We start from the raw sequence: 5,665 nt of genomic DNA, 5'->3' as shown, positions 1-5,665 counted from the left end.
TCCATAGTATATAATGGAGGTTCTCCGAATTGTAAGGGTTGAGTACACCTTATACTCCTTATAATTCAATTATTTGCTTATCAAAAAAAAAAGGAATGCACCATAGAATTTTCCCTTTAATTTATTTATTTTTGACAATATGTGTGTAACTTTAATTTTATTTTTTTTGACAATAAATATGTAACTTTAATTAAACGTGGAGAAATTAACTATATGGAGCATCATCGATGACTTCACTTGTTTTGGTCTAATATATATTTATTTATTTGACAAATTTTTGGTCCAATATATTTAATTTTAGCATGCATATTTGGAATATTGACCTATACCATGTGGCATGCATGCTAGTTGAAAATCTTGCTTTAGCAAAAGTAATGTCTTTCCAGCTCAACTAACTATGGTATTAGTTCCTTATGAGGGGACCATTCTGTACGAACGACCTTAAAACAAGGGCACCTTCACTTGTTTTCACTTTTTAGGCAACACAAAGGATACCACCCTTGTGATAGTTAAAGAACAATAACTGTAATTTTCAATTAAACATTAAAAGAAGCAAACCCATAAAGCTATAAGTAGATAAAAGTATTTTGTGGGGTGTAGAAAATTACAACTCAATGAAGCAGTATTTTATATTTGAAAGTTGTACACAAAGGATATTTGGTTTAATTCTTTATGTGTTGCTATGATTGTTATTATCACAAAGCACATGGATATTTTTTTGTGAAAAAAAAGCACATGGATTTTGATTATATGGTCATATATATTGCATTGGAACTTTATGTGAATACTTAAAGCTTAAAAATTATTAGAGGGTATGCTCTCGAATTTAGATTACTCATTTTTTATATATTTAATGCGAGTTTTGTTACTGTCTTTGAAAAATAAGTTGTTACACTTAAAATATGAGGAGACTGAAATCATTTGATATGCTAAAATTGATCCTGAATCAGATTAAACTGATGGTGAAAAAAAATGAATTAATCATCATGAAAATCATTCAGGTGATCTAATTTTGATAAGCGTTGGTCGATGCATAATAGTTTTTTTCCTACTAACCCACCCTAATTAGTATTTATGACTTAGTAGATGCCAAGTTCTAGAGATAACTTGGGCCAATACGACTGATCCTCGAGTGAGCAATGTGACATTTGGATTTAGTGGTAGAAATATTGGTAAATGCTAGTTAGCAAGAGCCATACTTTAATTTCTAAACTAAAGGGATTGAATTACTCAAAACTATTATCCAAAAAGTTGATCAAAACTATAATTGCTTTCGTAAAATAAAATAAAATCATATAGTATAAATTGCTTTTGTAAAAAATAATAAAATCATATAGTATAATTGTGAAATTAAAGTCCTTGTTTTAATGTCAAATGGGTCTTTTCTGACACAGTTAGTGTGCAGAAAAATTCAATGAATGTGTTGCAAATTTTGCACTTCAGCTTTATAAGATAAATAATTTATGCTGTAGTTAGGCACATGCACACTGGCTTACATGCCACTAGCAAAAAACAAGTAAGTCATCATCATAGAGCAAATGAATTGTAATGATTTAATGAGTCATTTTCGAATCTATATCATAACTTTGTTATTTACACCTTTGAATGGATGTCATTTTCAGTTTACTATATAACTTAAAACAGCTTGAGGGTTGAATTCTATAGCAATTTGTTTGAAGCATCTTAGGGCCTTGTTTGCCATATCATTTAAATAATTGAATGTACAATTATTGTTTTGTTAGTTTTGTAGCATATTTGTATTTTTAAAAAGTTTTCTGTTATAAACAAATTTAAGAGAAAATAGTAGAGATAAAATGTATAAACAAATTTTAAAGAAAATAGTAGAGATAGGTGTCTGTGTGTGTGTGTGTAATAATGTCACATCTAAGGTTGTATTTTATTTTCATTTTTAATTTTAATCAAATATTCTACACCCAAGAGCACTTAGATGAGATGACGCGGATCTCTTCTAACTTAACCAAGATCCTGAGTTCGATCTCTTGTTTGGGCATGCAGCAATGTTAAAATTCTTAGGGGGAGTTTACCACCCATTTAGATCTCACAAAATTCGATGAATTAGTCTCTGCTGTTGCGCGCAGAGATACCCGATTTACAAAAAAAAAATCAAATATTCTACGACATAGATAGAACTCATAATTGACATGAATACTCTATAATTGGAGATTCTATAGTTTTTTGGTCAAATAATAGTGATGGATATTTAATGGGCCTTTTGTTTCTTGAGAGCACTACAAGTCAAGAGAGTTCAATGACAAGGTCAAAGTCTAAGAATGCTTTAAATAAAGAAGTTATTCATTTCCTTATTCAACTTCTTTAACTAATAAATCAATTCACTTAAAATCAACTTCATTTCCTTACTAGTTAAATTCACTTAAAGAAGTTAATATTTTTTTCTAAGAACTTCCTTGTTTAAGAATCAATTGTAGTATTTTAGTCGGTCTGCTTAGGTGCAAATAAGGACCAGTCAGGTTAGGTGCAAATAACACTAAAAAGAGTGACAACTTGTACAATGAATTTTGTCAAAAAAAATAAATAATATATATATATATATATATATATATATATATATATATATATATATATATATATATATATATATAATGAATCTTAACTCATGATTGGGGGGGGGGGCTGCATTAAGAGAGAAGAATGAGGCAGAATGGTCATTATTATGGTTATCAATTTTTTAAAATTTTTATCATTTAAATTTTACTCCCTCTAGTTCCTCTTATAAGAGACATTTGTTTTTCAAATTTATTCAATAATTATGAAAAGTAAATTGCCTATTATAAAAAAGATCGAAAGAAATACTAAACTCATTTATCAATTTATTAGAGCTAAGTTCTCTTTGATTTTTTGTGAACCCTCATAATTATATAATCAAGAGTTGCTCCACTAGGCTTGTCACTCTCATCATGTTGCAAAAAATTAACATATTTTGTTCGGTTCAACTGCCCTATTCAACTCATTTTCACAGAATACGAAAATTACAAGTTCAATAGATAGCTAAAGCAAGACACATTTCAATACTTATATCACCGAAGGATACTTTGAATTTCCTCTTTGTGGTAAGGTAAATGGAATGCGGTGACAAAATTGGTAGAACCCTAGTGAAACTGTTAGGAGACATTTCTTTATATTGTCTAGTTCATCTAAACATCTCAAATCATAAACATTCGAAATTTATTTTTTTATTCACCATGTTCTAAGAATCTAACATCTTTTGTTCGACCCAACCCTAATCGGTTAATTTTCACATGATATGAAAACTACAAGCCTACTAGATAGCTAGAGCAAGACACATTTCAGTACCAATATCACCAAAGAATGCTTTGAATTTCCTTTCTGTAGAAAAATAAATGGCACATGAATCCATGATCACATAATTGGTAGAACCACAGTGCAACTGTTAGAAGTTTTTTTCTCGTTTTAACTGTCTAGTTCATCCGAACCTCTCAAACCATCATTCATTCATTCTCATAAGAGAAAGCAAGATGGGCTTGAGTAGGCCCAAGGCCAGCCCAACATATAATACGGCGCATGTTAACATAACTCATGGTTTAATTTTATATAACCTTAAGATGCTTAATTTGAATCCCCTTAGGAAAGCAAGTTTGAGTTGCCTACGTTTGGACGGGCACTCTCAGCACATTGGTGCAAGGGTGGGTGTGGTTGAAAATAGTTACTTATAAACCAATTAAGCATGTTTTTGTTTTCTCAACTTTTATTGGTCAATAATCTCTCTTCACAAACTATATTTTTTAAATGCATGACTCAGTGACCGAACTTCTAATCACTTACTTAATAGATCCAAATCTCTTGCTACTTAAATCAACTCATTGTTGATAGGACTGTTTGCCTTGTCGGTATTGTATTGAACAATTAAAAATGTATATGGGTCAATGTTGTTGATTTAATCTGGGGCCATTTTAATTCAATATGGCAAGTTGGTGGTTGCTATTGTTATGCTTGGGCTGGGCCTCTTGTGGTAGGCTCTTTGATACACCACTAAAATAAATAAATGAAAACAACTTGTGGGTTTCTATTTGCACCCCATTATATAGTTATATACATCCATTATCCTGTTTTTTGTTAATAAAAATTACCGTTCTCTCCAATTTCTGAAAGCCTAGAACACAAACCCCATCTATCATTTCTAGAATATATGTATGCACTCTGTTAATTTGATTAAATCTGTTTTGTGAAAATAAATTTTGGAATATTTATTTATTTTTTAAAACTTTTTGAAAACTAATTTTTGGAACACATGTATCCATTATGAAATTTTGATTCTACAAAGTAAGAATGTGTTTCGTACTTCGTAGTAGGGTCATCACATTTTATATGCAGGGGCCGAAGTTCGAATCCTAAACGTCCCACTTATCCATTTTAAGAGTAGAATTTCTAGTTACTAGACTACCTAACGGAAGAAAAAAAAATCTGTTTTATAAATTAAATTTTAAAATGCATAATTTTGATTTTCGAACTACTTTTACATTATTCAAGCAATAAGTCTTCATTGTTATTTATTTCTGGTGCTGGTTATATTCTGACAAAAATTAATTTTGATTTAATTAAAAGTGAGTTTAAGCTAGAATGGTTGATAATTGTTCAACAAAATGAGTTAAAATTTGAATGCTTTTCGTCAAAATAAATAATAAAATAATAAATTTAAGTGTAAAAATTATATTCGTAGACAAAAACTATAAATTTTAATCAATTCTATAGACAAAGTGAGTTATAATGGAAACATGAATGAATGTTACAACAAAAAAAAAGCGTTAATGAAGCAAAGAGGGGTTCTGACTTCTGAATAATCAATCCCCTAACAGTAGAGGTGGGAACAGGCCAGGCCGGCCTACATGGCCTTAAGGCCTAGCCTACATAGGCTCAGGTCAGGCCAGCCTATTTCTTTAAATAGAGCAGGCCAATGCTTTTTTATAAGCCTATTTAGCTAAAAAGGCCAGGCCGCAGGCCATTAAAAAGCCTTTGAGGCCTACTAGGCCGGCCTATTTAAGTTAACATGAATAATATTTTTATTATGATTATTATTTATATATTAAAATTTATACTTTGATTAAATTATAAATCTATTAACTTTTTAAGTAATTTAAGTTTATTAATCTACATTAGTTTTTAACATATATAAATGTATTATTATAAACTAGAATTGAAATATGATGACATATATAGTCAAATTCTCTAAAATATCAAATGGAACATTATTTTATTAGTTCATAAGTATATTTCAAAATAAATATAATTATTTATTTAAATATGTTCATATGAAATAGGCTTTTAAACAGGCTAACAGGCCACATCAGACTTTCAAAAGGCCAGGCTCAGGCCTAGAATTTAAGCCTATGATAGGCCACAGGCCAGGCTCAGACCTTCGATTTTTTGACAGGCCAGGCTCAGGCTTGGCAAAGCCTAGCTCGGCCTAGCCTATTCCCACCTCTACCTAGCAGCAAAGAGGGGATTTGTAAGGCAGTCATTTTCTTTCGTGGTCCCATTTTAAGTCATTTTCTTGACTGTGTTTTTTGTCTGTGAAAAATTCTTTTATTAGGTGCTGTGCTACTACTGCCTACACCTTGCCAATAGTTGGTGGTTTCATTGTACTCTCATTCACTCAGCTGCTCTCTTT

The sequence above is a fragment of the Trifolium pratense genome, linkage group LG2 (assembly GCF_020283565.1).
Source record: "Trifolium pratense cultivar HEN17-A07 linkage group LG2, ARS_RC_1.1, whole genome shotgun sequence".
In the NCBI taxonomy this organism is placed as follows: Eukaryota; Viridiplantae; Streptophyta; class Magnoliopsida; order Fabales; family Fabaceae; genus Trifolium; species Trifolium pratense.
This window is presented reverse-complemented; position numbering follows the sequence as displayed.